Genomic DNA, 8,087 nt, shown 5'->3' with positions numbered 1-8,087 from the left:
CTCAAAATTATATTACATTTGAAGAAAGCACAGCCAAACTATTGTTCTAACAGTTTCTTCCCATACTCCCTCTTTTCTGTGCATGTTTTCTGCTGAGCAGGCCTCAGACTTATCTTCACTTTAGCCTTGGAGGTTCTCTCCAGCAGTAACCTGTGGGCGTGTTTTTCACACGAGGTCCATCGGACGATCTGAATATGCAAATGCAGGGTTTTTATACCAAAGCCCATCCCTGAGCTCGTTGGTTCGGACTTTGAATGTACCATGTTCATCTGTCTGTCCCCTTCGTGTTTGTGCGAAGTAAAACCTCCACAAAAGCTAAGTTTTGTCTCTGAGTCATTATTCATTATTTCTGTGTGTAAGAAACTGACGGGGTTACGAACTAAAATTTAATACAGTCCTTTCTAGAAAATCCAGTTTCTTCACATTTGGTCCTTCGAGCTGGCCGGCACGCCTTGGACATCGCTGGAGCCCCTGGGGGGGTTGCCCGAAAACCGAGCTCGGTCTGAGATCACAGCCTCAGCATTGAAACATCCGCCTACAGGATCGGCGGCCCTCGCCCTTGGGTCCGGTGGTGCCCCCGGTGATGTCTGACCCTCATCAAATAACGAGGTTCATTGCTTGAAGTGAGTACGCCACACAGAAAGTCTGTCCTCTCTTTACTTGTTAGGGCTTTATGTTGACTGTGTCTGTGTCTTTGTATGTGCGTGCATCAATGTTGGGGGAAGAATAGAGAAACGGCTGCAGTCCGCTGCGCGAGCACGCTGAACAGAGCACCGCTTGCAGGCTCCGCTTGCAGGCAAGGTGCTGCGCGTGCACGAGTCATCTTGCGCAGACGGGACAAGTGTGGTTCGGCTCGCGAGGCCGTCATTGTAGCCGCCTTCCTTCCGCGGAGGAATGGCAGAATAGGGATGGAAGTGTAGGCACAAGTGTAGGGAAATAAGTCCTCCAGGGAAGGAGAAGAAGTGTAGGGACGTCAGTGTAGGCCGGAAGTGTAGGCATAAGTGTAGGTGCAGCCGCGGCGAGTGAGGCCGAAGAAATAGAGCCTTGGGATGGCTGAGTATGATTTTTGAGACGAAACGGAGCTCCGGGGAAAATGTGTGTGTAAACGCTTTTTATGTCTCTCTGTCTGTGTCTGAGTCTGCCCTTTTTTCGACAGCCCCTGTGGTGTGTGCTCACTTTGATTAATGCCTCGTTCTAAAACAAAATAGTGACTCAGTTGACAAATAATTAGGTTTCTTTTCTGATTCTCCAAGCTTTTTCTGCTGATTAGATTCAGCGCTGGAGAATCCATAAAACGGGTTATTTGGGTGGGAACTCTGGTTTGTGATTGAAATTGAGAACGTTGTGGCTGATCGTCGATCAAAAAACCTCAAAAAGATGGGTGGGACTCATTCTCAAAATCTCACTAAAAAGAAAGATGGCACATTGCTCAGGTCCAGAAAGCTTTTCATAAAGTTTGGAAGTATGTGGAAAGTCAGGATCAGACATTAATCAAGTATTTGGATAAATGGGTTAAAGATTATGGATTTCATAGAAAGTTAAGCAGCCTCAAAGTGCAGGACAGAGTAGAAGGAGGGGGAACAGCTTCACAGATCAGAGTGCGCGTGCCCGAGCCTGCAGACAGGCGGATGAAAACTTGCAGAAAGGAGGGGTGATTTCTCCGTTGTAAGCAGATGTAACGGCTTTCTATGCTCTCAGAATAATGATAGGACGTGTTTTAGTGTGTATTTTAGTGTGTATTTTAGTGTTTAGGACATGGACTAAGGTAGATGTTCAGAAAAAAGCTATAGAAAGTATCATTTCTTACAAAGCAGATGTGGATCAGTTTGTGCAGGACACACCTCCCACTTGTATAAACATGATCAGACTCGGATGGCTGGTGCAGCCTTTCCTTTTTTTTAGTTCACTCTCCCTGCTCATAAAAGTTTGATTGCAGCCTTCTGACCCCACTAATCAGGTCCCTGCATTTCTGCTTGTAAATCAGGATTGACCCCTTAAAAGCATTCCTGAGGATATCTGGTCCACTAACTCGCCTTACATTTTTTTTAATGGACATGTTGCTAATCTTTCGAAGTTTTAACTCTCAGGGGAATAAGTGCAGTAGGCTAACCTCCAGCTGGCCCAAGCACAGGTTAAAATTTTTTGGGACATTTAGTTTCTGTTTCTAGCAAAATTATTTCTCTCCCCGGACCTCACCACCTTATCTGATCAGCCCCCCACCCTCACTCACTTGCTGTAAGCTGCAGCTGCTTAAGGGGCTGATAGTTGTAACAATGTCACCTGTGATTCTCTTGTGCGAATTCTCCAGAATCACATGCAGTATGTTCCACTCCCTTCCGTTCAAACTTTCCCATTAGTCAACTGCCTGTTTTTACCGTTTTACTGTGTCCGTGTATGATTTATTTATTTAGGACCTAATGTTCATGCTGCTGTTGAAATGAGACGCAGTTCTTGTCTGTTTCACTTTCAATGTGTTTTTTCACAATTTTTATTTTTTAATTTTTACTTATTTTATTTTTTTTCCTGATTTTTTTTCTACTCTCATGCCTGGCTCTACTGACACCATTGATGATTTACATGATTGTTTGAAGAAAGCTGTGAGAACAAAGGAAACATTGAGTCTGCCTCCAGCTCTCTCCTCCCCACAGACTCTGCCTCCTGACCAGAAGGCCCCTGTCGGTGACCTGCTTTACCCTGAAGACCATTTAACGGACTGATTGGTCACACCCGAGGTGGACGGGACCCTTCAAGGTTCTCCTCACCATGCCAACTGCAGTGCACATTGCTGACTGACCCTCCTGGATTCACGTAAGCCACTGTAAATTGCTGAGAGCCTACGAGACTGACATTTTGAGACACATCCCTGGTTGAAGTTCAACTACGGAGCCGCCGCAGTGTGACACTACTCCTGGCGAAGGGGGCTCCCTGGTGTGTTTCCTCTAGCAATCCTCTCTTCCAGCTACAGTGAGCTTCGAACCAGCTAACATGGGTCCAGCTGTTGCTCGTGGTTTCATCTTGTACTTTTATTCCCTCTTCCTCTAGAGATCTCACTCAAATTATCATTGAGGTCAAGGCCCTTAAATCACAGATTTCTTCTCAGATGACTGACGCCTACTGGTCTGGGTCACCACTTTATTGTTTTACTTCTGGTGGAGTGTACTGATAAAACTAGTCACTCCGGTCCTCTGTGTGTTTTTCTTTTTTTTTATCGTCACCTGTTTGATCCCATGTGTCAAATGAATGATCGCTGTCAGGCCAACTCTATCAGCATTATGCCTACAATTAACCTAATTGCGCATCCGCTCATGGTTGAAACTGCTCTTTACAGATTTATTTTATCGTTTTTCTTTTGTTTGATTTGATTTTCTTTATTTTCTTTATTTCCTACTTTGTTTCTTGTACTATGTAAATTTAATTAATGATTTTGTGCCGAGGTTTGGACTGGTGATGCATGCGTATCCTTAATGGTGGCTGCTGAGGGGCACAGAGCCGTTGATGAGTTTTGCCCTCCCTGACTGCTCAATGAATGTTTCACACAGATGGTATAAGTTTAGCCCTGGAGGTTTTCGCATCAACACACATGTATCACCTACCACCTCTGATATGCTCATTTATTCACGTTGATTTAATGTTTTCTTTTGTATTTACATGTACCTACACACTTTTGTTTTCGATGCAGAGCCAATATGATGCCTATACTGCAAATCTTCGTGAATTGGTATATGGTTGATGATGACAGGAGTTCTGCTGACTATCCATGTATAATTTTGATATGACAAACAGGGGGGTATGTGAAGAATATTTAGAAACTGCCTTTAACTTTTATTACACTAATGGTTTAAACTTTATTCACTGAGCATGTATTGTCATCTCAAAATTATATTACATTTGAAGAAAGCACAGCCAAACTATTGTTCTAACAGTTTCTTCCCATACTCCCTCTTTTCTGTGCATGTTTTCTGCTGAGCAGGCCTCAGACTTATCTTCACTTTAGCCTTGGAGGTTCTCTCCAGCAGTAACCTGTGGGCGTGTTTTTCACACGAGGTCCATCGGACGATCTGAATATGCAAATGCAGGGTTTTTATACCAAAGCCCATCCCTGAGCTCGTTGGTTCGGACTTTGAATGTACCATGTTCATCTGTCTGTCCCCTTCGTGTTTGTGCGAAGTAAAACCTCCACAAAAGCTAAGTTTTGTCTCTGAGTCATTATTCATTATTTCTGTGTGTAAGAAACTGACGGGGTTACGAACTAAAATTTAATACAGTCCTTTCTAGAAAATCCAGTTTCTTCACAACCAGTAAAGATCATAAATTATTGAAGAAAAAAGGTTGAGAGCACTGTCTAGTGGGTCTAGATGACCCAACTCCCAATGTTAAAGTGCCTAGGATAGCACAAGGGTTAAGAAGGCACACGGTAAAGGGGCGAGAGAACCCCTGGTTCTCTCCAGAGTTAGTAGATACTATGCCAACATGGCTTGGGCCTGTGCCCAAGGAAAACTGGCGCTACAAATGATTGGTCTGTTTTTAGACATCTAAGAAACAAATGCTCTTCCCTTATTAAAAAGGCCAAATCAGAATATTATTTATCTGTCACCACAGAAAATTTAAATAATCCACAGAAATTCTGGAAAGTTATTAAGTCCCTTTCTGTGAGTAAAACTCACAGGCTCTACCTAGATATATTTTAAATGAGTCTGGCCCTGTTTTTAATAGGATAGAGGTCTTAAATTGTTTTAACAAACATTTTATATCTTCTAGTTCCTTGTTTGACTCTGAAGGAGCAGACTTTGTGAAACCCTGCACTGACCCCCCAGAGTACACTGGACACCCTTTTAATTTTGTAGCTTTCACCATTCAGGAAGTGCAAAAAGCCCTGAAAGCTCTAGATCATAAAACATCTCCTGGACCTGACTTAATAGCCCCTTGCTTTTTGAAACTAGCAGCTGATTTTGTGGCAGAACCTCTGACAATTCTTTTTAACCTCACAGTCGAAACCAAAGAAATTCCTTCCATTTGGAAATCAGCTTTTCTTCTCCCTTCATTAAAAGGTGATCCAGCAATTTTAGTTAATTACAGACCTATATCTAATCTATCAGTATTGTGCAAAATTCTTGAATCTCTTGTAAGTGAGCAATTAAAATACTTTCTAATTTCCAATTCAATCTTGTCAAATTATCAGTCAGGCTTTTGAAGAAAACATAGCACTGTTACAGCTCCAATGAAGGTGATAAATTATATTATTGTTGCTCTTGACAAGAAACAATATTGTGCATCGCTTTTTATTGATCTGTCAAAAGCATTTGATACTGTCGATCATGGTGTTTTAAAGAGAAGACTTCTTCTGTCAGGATTGTCAGAGCAAACGGTTGATTGGTTGTCTAATCATCTGAGTAATAGAACCCAGTGCATTAAATATGAAAGTCAATGTTCTGAATGTGTTACTGTCCAGAGGGGGGTTCCACAGGGTTCTATATCAGGTCTCCTCCTATTCATTATTTATATCAATAATTTGGGAATAAATGTATCTGATGCTAATATGCATTTTTATGCTGATGACACAGTTATTTATTGCTGTGGATCAACTCTTGATTGAATCCTTTCCCATTTCCCATTTAATCCTTGGAGAAGCCTTTGGTGCTGTCCAGCAATCTTTACTTCAACTAAAATTAGTTCTCAATGCTGATAAAACCAAGCTTATGTTGTTTTCTAATTGTAAAAATACAATTCATACAATTCCCACAGTGTCCACTCTTGAAGGAAACAACATAGTGGTGGTTCATGAGTATAAATACCTTGGTATATTGATTGAAGACTCCCTCACTTTTAAACCTCATGTGGAAAATCTTGTCAAGAAACTGAGACTATCATTGGGTTTTTTATTTTCGAAACAAGCTGTATTTTTTGTTTGAATTAAAGAAGTGACTTGTAGCTCCGACTTTCCTCTCTGTGTTGGATTATGGAGACCTGTTTTACATGAATGCTTCAGCTCAATGTCTTCTAATGATTGACACAGTTATTCATTCTTCTCTGAGGTTCATTACAAACTGTAAAACAATGACACATCACTGTCCATACAAAGGAGGATTCATTGGTACACTTCATAAGGCACTGCTTGGACTACTGCTGACCCACATCTGTTCCGTACTGTCACAGAGAAGGGCTGATTCTTCTTCTCTTCGTTCCCATGATCATGTGTTGCTCTCTGTTCCATTTGCTAGCACCGAACTGGGCAAAAAAGCTTTTCTCCACTCTGCACGTTATGCATGGAACATGTTGCAGAAGGACTGGAACTTGACAGAGTTGATTTCCTTGAATGCTTTCAATTTTAAACTGAGAGGTCTCGAGGCTGACTCCAAAACATGCACTTGTTTTTCATAATCGGTTTGTTATTTCCTGTTATTTTGCTCTTTGTAATTATGTAACTGTATTTTAGTCGCTGCTGCCACTTGGCCAGGACTCCCTTGAAAAAGAGGTTTTTAATCTCAACGGGAATTTCCTGGTTAAATAAAGGTTAAATAAAAATAGAATAAATAGGATTTTATTTGAGATAAGCTTTATTTTAATGTTTGTCCTAATGTTTGTCTTAAATTCCCCAAACCCTCTGTTTTTCAGAGTTCTCTGTGGTGTTTCTCTAAGACGAAATCCTGGACTTGTGCTTGTGTTTATTTGTGTTACAGAAACGCAGGGAGCAGAGGACAGCAGCTAAGGAAGTGAGGACGAGCCTCAAGAGAGAAGGCCGCATCCAAGTTCCACTGCTCCTGAGCCAGATTTTAACATTCCAGATGTTTGATTTAAATTTAAATTCTTGAAGCTCTAGCAGCTGTTTTTTACTTGGAAAAACATTAAATTAATTAAATGCATAATTTGTTAATCCCTCACCCCTAATAGGAGCAAATGACGATTTAATTTTTTTCATTTGTGAGGTTTTAGTAAAGAAGCAAAAGAAGGAAAAATACTTTTTTTTTTTTTTAACTTGTCCTGTCCAACAGCTGGGCAGACAGATGAGAGCTGAAGACCTCTTGTGTTGGATATATTTTACTTTTACAACAGGGGTTATGAATCTTCTGACAAACCAGAGATATGTTCGAATAAACCCCTTTTGTAATCGAGGCCAGACTTTATTCATTTTAATTGTTTTTGAAAGTCTTTTGTGTTGGACCGGACGGAAAAGGAAAGAAGGGAAGAAGAGAGAGGGATGTTAGAAAGGGGGGGGGGGGGGTATAGGAGGGTGATCATAGGAGGGGGGGGGGGGGGGGGGGTAAAACCATGAAGCAGTATAAAGCAACAAGTGTGGGAATCATTGAGAAGAGATAATTAACTTTGGGTAAGATTTTCATTTTAACTGTGGCTACTTTGCCCATAAGGGACAGAGGCAGGTTGGTCCAGCGGGTCAGATCGTCCTGTATGCTTTTCAGTAATGGGGTGTGGTTTAGCTGCACCAGTTTTGATAATTTGGAGGAAAAATAAATACCTAGATATTTGATATTGCCTGATTTGACTGGAGTCTTTGCTCTGCATTACTGCTCAGTGATAATGAAACAGATTTGTTCCAATTAATTGAGTAGTCTGATAGGCAGGAGAATTCATTAATAATTGTTACTGTTTCATTTACAGAACGTGAGTTATTTAAAAACAGTAATATGTCATCCGCATAGAGACTAATTTTATGATGGCTGTGTTTAGTTTTAATTCCTTTAATGCTCTCATTCTGTGTTATTGCTGCAGCTAGAGGCTCATTAAAGATAGCAAAAAGAGAAAGAGAGTGGGCAACCCTGTCTGGTTCCTCTTCTGAGAAAAAATCTGTTGGAAGACTGTTTATTAGTTCTAACTGATGCATTGGGGTTGTGATATAACATTATAATCCTATTTATGAATGATTCTCCAAAACCAAACCTATGGAGGGGAGCAATCAGGAACTCCCAATTTACTCTGTCAAATGCTTTTTCAGCATCCAGCAATAGTATGGTCATTTCCTGGTTTTTAATGGTGGCAAAGTCAATTACATTAACGAGTATGCGGACACTGTCATCAGAATGTCTGCCTTTGATGAATCCCGTTTGATCAAGATGAATTATGTGCAGGGTGAT

At 41.0% G+C, this 8,087-nt stretch overlaps 1 long non-coding RNA gene across 1 annotated transcript; it reads left to right on the top strand.

The window, feature by feature from the left end:
• The first annotated feature begins 327 nt into the window (after window positions 1–327).
• LOC111946404 lies at window positions 328–3,659 on the top strand. Its single transcript, XR_002872113.1, has 2 exons — window positions 328–623; window positions 2,649–3,659. It is a non-coding gene; the product is annotated as an uncharacterized LOC111946404 (long non-coding RNA).
• The last annotated feature ends 4,428 nt before the right edge of the window (window positions 3,660–8,087 follow it).

This window comes from Oryzias latipes, chromosome 19 (assembly GCF_002234675.1).
Source record: "Oryzias latipes chromosome 19, ASM223467v1".
NCBI classification, from domain to species: Eukaryota; Metazoa; Chordata; class Actinopteri; order Beloniformes; family Adrianichthyidae; genus Oryzias; species Oryzias latipes.
Note: the sequence above shows the minus strand (reverse complement) of the source record. Positions and strands in the feature narration are given on the sequence as shown.